This window comes from Erythrolamprus reginae, chromosome 7, assembly GCF_031021105.1.
Source record: "Erythrolamprus reginae isolate rEryReg1 chromosome 7, rEryReg1.hap1, whole genome shotgun sequence".
Taxonomy (NCBI): Eukaryota; Metazoa; Chordata; class Lepidosauria; order Squamata; family Dipsadidae; genus Erythrolamprus; species Erythrolamprus reginae.
In genome coordinates, this window is record NC_091956.1 from 32,198,280 (window position 1) to 32,204,989 (window position 6,710).

The window sequence follows — 6,710 nt, forward strand, 5'->3', positions numbered from 1 at the left end:
GGGTAGTCTGGATCTCAGGAGGTAACTGATTCCAGAGAGTTGTGGCAGCCACAGAGAAGGTCGTCCCCTGCGGACCTGCCAGTTGACACTGTTTAGTTGATGGGACCCAGAGAAGACCAGCTCTATGGACCTTTACCAGTCGCTGAGAGCTATGTGGTAAAAAAGCGGTCTTGAAGATAGTCTGTTTCTAAGCCATGTAGGCCTTTAAAGGTAATAAGCAACACCTTGAATTGCGTCCAGAGATGAATCAGGAGCCAGTGGAGTTCATGGAGGATTGGTGTAATGTGATTGTGCCTAGGGGCACCCACAACAACTCATGCAGCTGTATTCTAGATCTACTGTATTCTCCGAACACTCTTCAGAGGTAGCCCCATATAGAGCGTGTTGAAATAATCTAACTATGAGGTGATAAGAGCATGGGTGACTGTGAGAAGAGCCTCCTGGTCCAAGTAGAATCACAACTGGTGCACTAGATGAACTTGTGCAAAGGTCACTCTAACTACAGCTATCAAATGTTGGTCTAATCTTTCCCCTGCAGGTAAGGCATCCCACTCACATCAAACCAGGGGTCATATCTGCACCCCCATTTGCTTCTGTTTGCACACTCAGCAGGGGGGACTCTATTCTTTACCCCCCCGGCTCCTCCAGCCACTCTGAGCCTACTCCCTGCATACTAACACACACACACACACACACACACACACCAAAATAAAAGAAATAATTTGTGGGTTACAAAAGATGGTAAAGGATGGTAAAATTATGTTGTAAATACAACCCTAGATGACTTCAGGGGTAATTTGTAAAACAAATGAGAACAAAAGATTCTCTTTCACTTTGCCTATATAACTGATTTTAAGGAACAATCTTTGCACTGCTGTTATCCATGAAGAAAACAAAGGGAGGCTTAAACAGAGTCCAAGAATCTTCCTTTGAGGATGACACCAAGATGTGCTTCCCCTTGGGATGCTCCTCAAACCTTTTGCTGGACGGTCTTACTTTGGCCTCCACCACCTTCCAAAGCATGTCCTCAACTCACCTAGCTTCTCGCGACCCACCCACAGCCTGCCTGGCTATTCATACTTCCAAGCAGATATCAGGCTCTCTGGCTGAGTGTCAGCTTTCGGGGCCCTGCTGTCAGCCCTGAAAGGGTCCACCTCCAGTTTCAAGGCTGGTACAGGGCTGCATGGCATGACCTGCTCCTGCCCCAGGCTCAGGTTCTCATAGCCCTTTGCACTGTTGCGCTGGCCTTTCCACTTCTTGGTAGTGGTATAGTTGCTCTCTGAGCCTCTGCCATCATTGTCACCTTTGCCACCACAGCCATCGGCCACAATGCCATTGGGGATGGAGTGCATCTCGGCTTTGTTCCAGGATTGACTGTCTCTGCTTGGCTCTCATGGCATCACTCATTCTTCCTGTCCAGACTGTTTTTCAAGCTGAAAGTCTTGGTTTTCAGACCAGCTTTCAGAAACATGCTGCCTTTCGCCGTCTACTTGAGAGTCAGACTGAGCTCCTGGCCAGGCTGGCTGCCATTGGGTAAGGTTACAGTTGCCATGGGTGAAATAGCCAGAGGCAGGAGTCAGTAACCAAAGCTTTATTATAATTGTACACAACGTATATAGATGAGGAACTGAGGCCATAACAAGTGACAGGCTTTATATATGCACGCCCGCTGAGGTAACAACCAATCAGGTGAAAGAGTTTTTGCCGCCCTTGCTCCCGACGAACAAACCAACCAATCATAACAACCTGGGTTTCCCATTATAACTAATCTCTAAGCCTTACTTCGCTAATCTCTGGGTAGGACATAATAATGGGTATATCTTCAGTCTCCCTTCATCTCCACTCAGTGGCAGAGCCATTTTCTTTCTGCTGTCCAAAGCCTCAATTAGTTTAGCTCTGTTTTAGAATAAATTAAAATCTACTTTGAAATACCACACTTTTATTTTGTGAGGCATGCTGCATCTGTTTGGACTGCTCTAGTTATATACATGTTTAATTTTTCAAATTTTACAAATCTTCTTATCTGACTGGGTATAATTATTTCAGCAGCAAGAAAATGATGAGCTAGCATCTTGAGACAGTGAATTCATAGATCCATCATGTTTTTTCTTTCTCCTTAGTAAGATTTAACTCTGTATCATCTCACAAGATACTGAGTACCATCATTTCTCATTAATGTCCACAGTTCATTACACAAACATAATACATGCAGAAATGTCCAAAAGCTTCATTACACAAACATATTAGATTGTCCAGAGGCAATTTAGAGTGGTGCTTCTGTTCTTTTAATATGGTAAAGAAAAGTAAATTTTGACTAAAATAGATTATTCTTTTTACTTATTAATTTTTTACCAGAATTAGTTGATGTCATACACTTTTTGCAGCCACCTTCTTCTTCTCCCCAACGATTGATACACTATGAGAGGTGGTGTTGCTGAAAGGCTTGATATTCTCTTTTCAACATCTACAATGAAACTGCTGGGTGAGATAAGTCATGACCCAGTGGTGGGATGCTGTTTATTCAGACCAGTTCACATATACCAGTGGCAGAAATTTCCACCCACTTGTCAAACCAGCCTGCCCCTGCTCCAGGAAGGAAAAAAAATATCATGATACATCATGTGACAGCAATGTGATGCTGCATGTTTGACTCCCATGATCTATAGCATTGGTCCAGAATATCTGTGGAACCATCTTTCCCCAATGGGATTGGCCTGTCCACTCATGGTGGCAGAAGAGGCCTATTGCAGATCCCATCAGCCCAAAAATAAAAAAATTGATTGGTGGGAACCAGGAAAAGAGCCTTTTCTGTCATGGCCCCTGGACTTTAAGGAGGTGAGGTCTATTCCATGTTTTTAAGCCTTCAGGAAAAGCCTTAGAACTTGGTTTAGAGTGCTGAAGGATAACATATTGACTGTATGTGATTGATATAGTAAAAGACAAACTACCACCTGGACTCTGTTCCAAACCCAGACTTTTCAGTGTGTTTTATTTTTAAAATTTTAAATATGCTTTTATACTTATATTAATTTTGACATTTCCATATTTTATCACATTATCAGCTGCTCAGAATCACTATCAACTATAAGATGGCTGACAAATAAATTTAATAATAAATAAAATAAAAATATATGTATAAAGCTCAAATGTATTGCATATAGCAGAGTAACTGTTTTTAGAAAAATGACATTACACTTTAATAGTCTTCTTTTTGCCATGGCAACCGCATCTGACTGCAGAACGAAAAATCCTAGTAATGCTAGCTCATTCAGCTCACCTTGCAAACATTGAGATATTAGGCTCTTTCTGTTTCTCTGAGCATTGAGCTGATGAAGGAATCGCTCCAATTATTTTCACTTTAGTTTTTTCTTAGTACAACAGTAATCATATTTCAGGGCAAGTTGAGGGAAGGTCACTTTAGGTACAAAGTTTTTCTCTTTTAATAAATAATAGAAATGTCATGCTTATACAAGGTCTGAGGCATTTCTTCTATATAAATTCTGAAGGATTCATTGCTAAAATTTAAGTTATATAAAAACAATTCCAAATCCCTCAAAATACAAGGGGGGAAAAATTGAAAGTCTTGGCTTGGCCCATGCAATATCATTGTCATCATCTTACCTAATATAGCCCTTAATTATCTTCTGACTATTATGCTTAGACTTCAAACAATAAAACCTTTCCACCCTGCTTTTAAGATTCATCTGAGAGTGCTAAGAAATAGAACCTGGCAACAGTTCAAACTTAAAGACTCTTCATAAAGCACCTGTTCATTTTCCTACAATTCCTTTAAAGCAATTATATCTTTCCTGCACAGCAGCAACATGATCCTGGAGAAAGAGGCATTCAATTTAAGGGATTACAGACATATTACCTGTAATTCTCAATTTACCCCAAAGCATTTTTTTCACTTGAATCTAAAGTTATGAACAGCTCTACTATAAGAGGAATTGTTTGTTTGTTTCTTAAATTTATTTGCCATCTATCTTGCTGTGAGGCTACCCTAGGCAGCTTACAACAATAAAAAAGAAGAAATGAAAAAAGTGTGAATTGAACAGAAGCAAAATAATAGAAGTGGTTTGATGGCTCAGTTGTTAAAGATGCTGAGCTTTAAAACTGAAGCCCAGATTCAAGACCTCAGCACTGCATGATGGGATGAGTTCCCATTACTTGCCCCAACTACTGCCTGAAAATGTCAATAGTATATCAATAGTGATGGGAAGGTAACAGCAATCCACATACCTCAGTATGTATTCATACTTCCTTCCTTCCTTCTTTCCTTCCTTCCTCCTTCCCTCCCTGCCTCCTTCCTTCCTTTTCTTCCTTTGTTCCTTTGTTTTTTCTCTTCCTTCCTTCCTTCCTTTATTTCTTTTTCTTTCCCTTCCTTCCTTTCCTCCCTCCCTGTCCTCCCTCCCTCCCTCCTTCCTCTTTCTTTCTTCTTTCTTTCTTTCTTTCTTTCTTTCTTTCTTTCTTTCTTAGAATTAGAGCCCTACATGGCTCAGGGCCAGACTGTTTACAGGACTGTCTGTTGCCACACGCTTACCAGAAATTGAAGGGAGCAGACAGGGTTGGCCTCCTCCAGATCCCATTGACTGGGCAGTGCAGGTTGGCGGGGCTGCAGAGGAGGGCTCTATGGAATTGACCCCCCCCCTGATGTCTGTACTGCTCCCACCCTGCTGGCCTTCCATAAGGCCAAGAAGGCCTGGCTTTGCTGGCAGGACTGGGGGGTCATGAATTAACAATTATCATGGCCAAATAGTATGAATGATTAGTATGCATGTTGTTGTGATTGGTTAATTTAAGGGTTTTTAATTAGGGTTTTATAGTTTTTTAGATTTTACATTTGACTTCTTTTTATTGTTTGGTTTTACATTATGTTGTAAGCCACCCTGAGTCCTTTGGGATTGGGCAGCATAAAAGTTGAAATGAATGAATGAATAAATAAATGAATGAATGAATCAATCAATCAATCAATCAATCAATACTGGCCACATGACCATGGAAATATCTTTGAACAATGCTATCTACTTTAGCTAGGAAATGGAAATGAGCACTGCCTCCTGAGTCGGACATGACTGGAAAGGGAAAACATTTACCTTTTTCAAATAGTAAAACAATGAAATAAATGAAATGATCAAGAATAGGAGGATACATCAATGTGATAACAAAAAGATGGAGAGCAGAGAGCAAGTGGGGGGAGATGGAGTATGCCATCAATCCAGCAGTGATCTACAGTGAGGAATTTCCCATTTGTTCTGCAGGTCAACCAGTAAAGCCAAGTTTTTAGGATCTTGTGGAATATATGTAATGAGCTCCATCTCACCATCAAAGAGAGAAAGAGAGCCGGGGTGGCGCAGCAGGTAGGGTGTTGTACTGCAGGCCACTGAAGCTGACTATAGATCTGTAGGTCAGCGGGTTCAAATCTCATCACCGGCTCAAGGTTGACTCAGCATTCTATCCTTCCGAGGTGGGTAAAATGAGGACCTGGATTGTGGGGGCAATATGCCAGCTCTGTTTTTTTTTTAAAGTATTATTGCTAACATGTTGTAAGCCGCCCTGAGTCTAAGGAGAAGGGTAGCATAAAAATTGAATGAATGAATGAATGAATGAATGAATGAATGAATGAATGAATAACCTTGCTTTTTTTCATTCAAATCTGTAGGCTCCGTCACATATTGCTCAGGTATATGTAAAATTCCATAGAATAATGTCCATACTTATACAGGTAGTCCTCATCTTACAACCAGTTCTGACAATCTTACTTCGGAGATACCATTACCATCCTGATTCAAAATTCCAACAGTCAACCGTCACATCAGGCCCATGACTTCAGTTTGGGCATTCAGCAAACAGGCTGCAACTATGGCCAGTTCTACTGTCCAGCAGCTACAATTTATAATGGTTTTTCAAAAAACTGGCATTTACTCATGGTTTTCAAAAAAACAAGGGCCATAGCAAACCAAAGATTGGCTTAATGACAATGGCATTCATTTAACAACTGTGGATTCACTTAAGACCGCAGGGATGCACTTAACAACCACCATAAAAAACGTCATTAAATTGGCATTTATGACAGTCATGAACTATGACAATGATGTGCAGTCTCCATTACAGTCATAACACAAAGATTACCTGTAACCAGGGGTGGGCAGCAGGCAGGAACACAGTTCCACCGGTGGAAATGAAGATGCGTGCGCAGCTACAGCTGATCGGCGGCTGTCACTTCCTGGATTACTGGTCTTGGCTTGGCTCTCCTTTTCCCCCCTGTTGCTGCTGTTGCATCTGCGCTCCTTGCTTTTTTCTCTTTCCTCCTTCTGAGCCTCCAATGAGCTTCCCACTCTCCTGCTCTGCTCTCCTCCAGTCTCATGTGGCCACCGCCTGCCTATGGTTCAAGCAGAAGGCACGGGTGGAAGCGGCGCTGGCAGCATTTATGCTTCTGGCAGCACCCGTTTGCCTAACTACCCAGCCTGAAATGGGAGGTGACCCAGGAAAAAGAGCGCAGGAAACGCAAAGCAAATTGTCACCCCAGCGAGCGACACTGGTAAGGTTGTAAGTTGACGACTTAAAAGTTCACTTGAACGATGATTATCATTCAAGCCACTCCCACCTGGTCACATGGCCCGCAAGTCACTCCTACCCAGTCATATGACCATTAAGCCATACCCACAGTGTGGCTGTAAAAATTTAGGCTGCCCATTACTGCCTGTAAC

General features: G+C 41.9%; 1 pseudogene; it reads right to left on the minus strand.

Moving 5' to 3' along the window:
* Nucleotides 1–776: 776 nt before the first annotated feature.
* On the minus strand, nucleotides 777–1,552 carry LOC139170648 (FMR1-interacting protein NUFIP2-like; annotated as a pseudogene).
* Nucleotides 1,553–6,710: the final 5,158 nt, after the last annotated feature.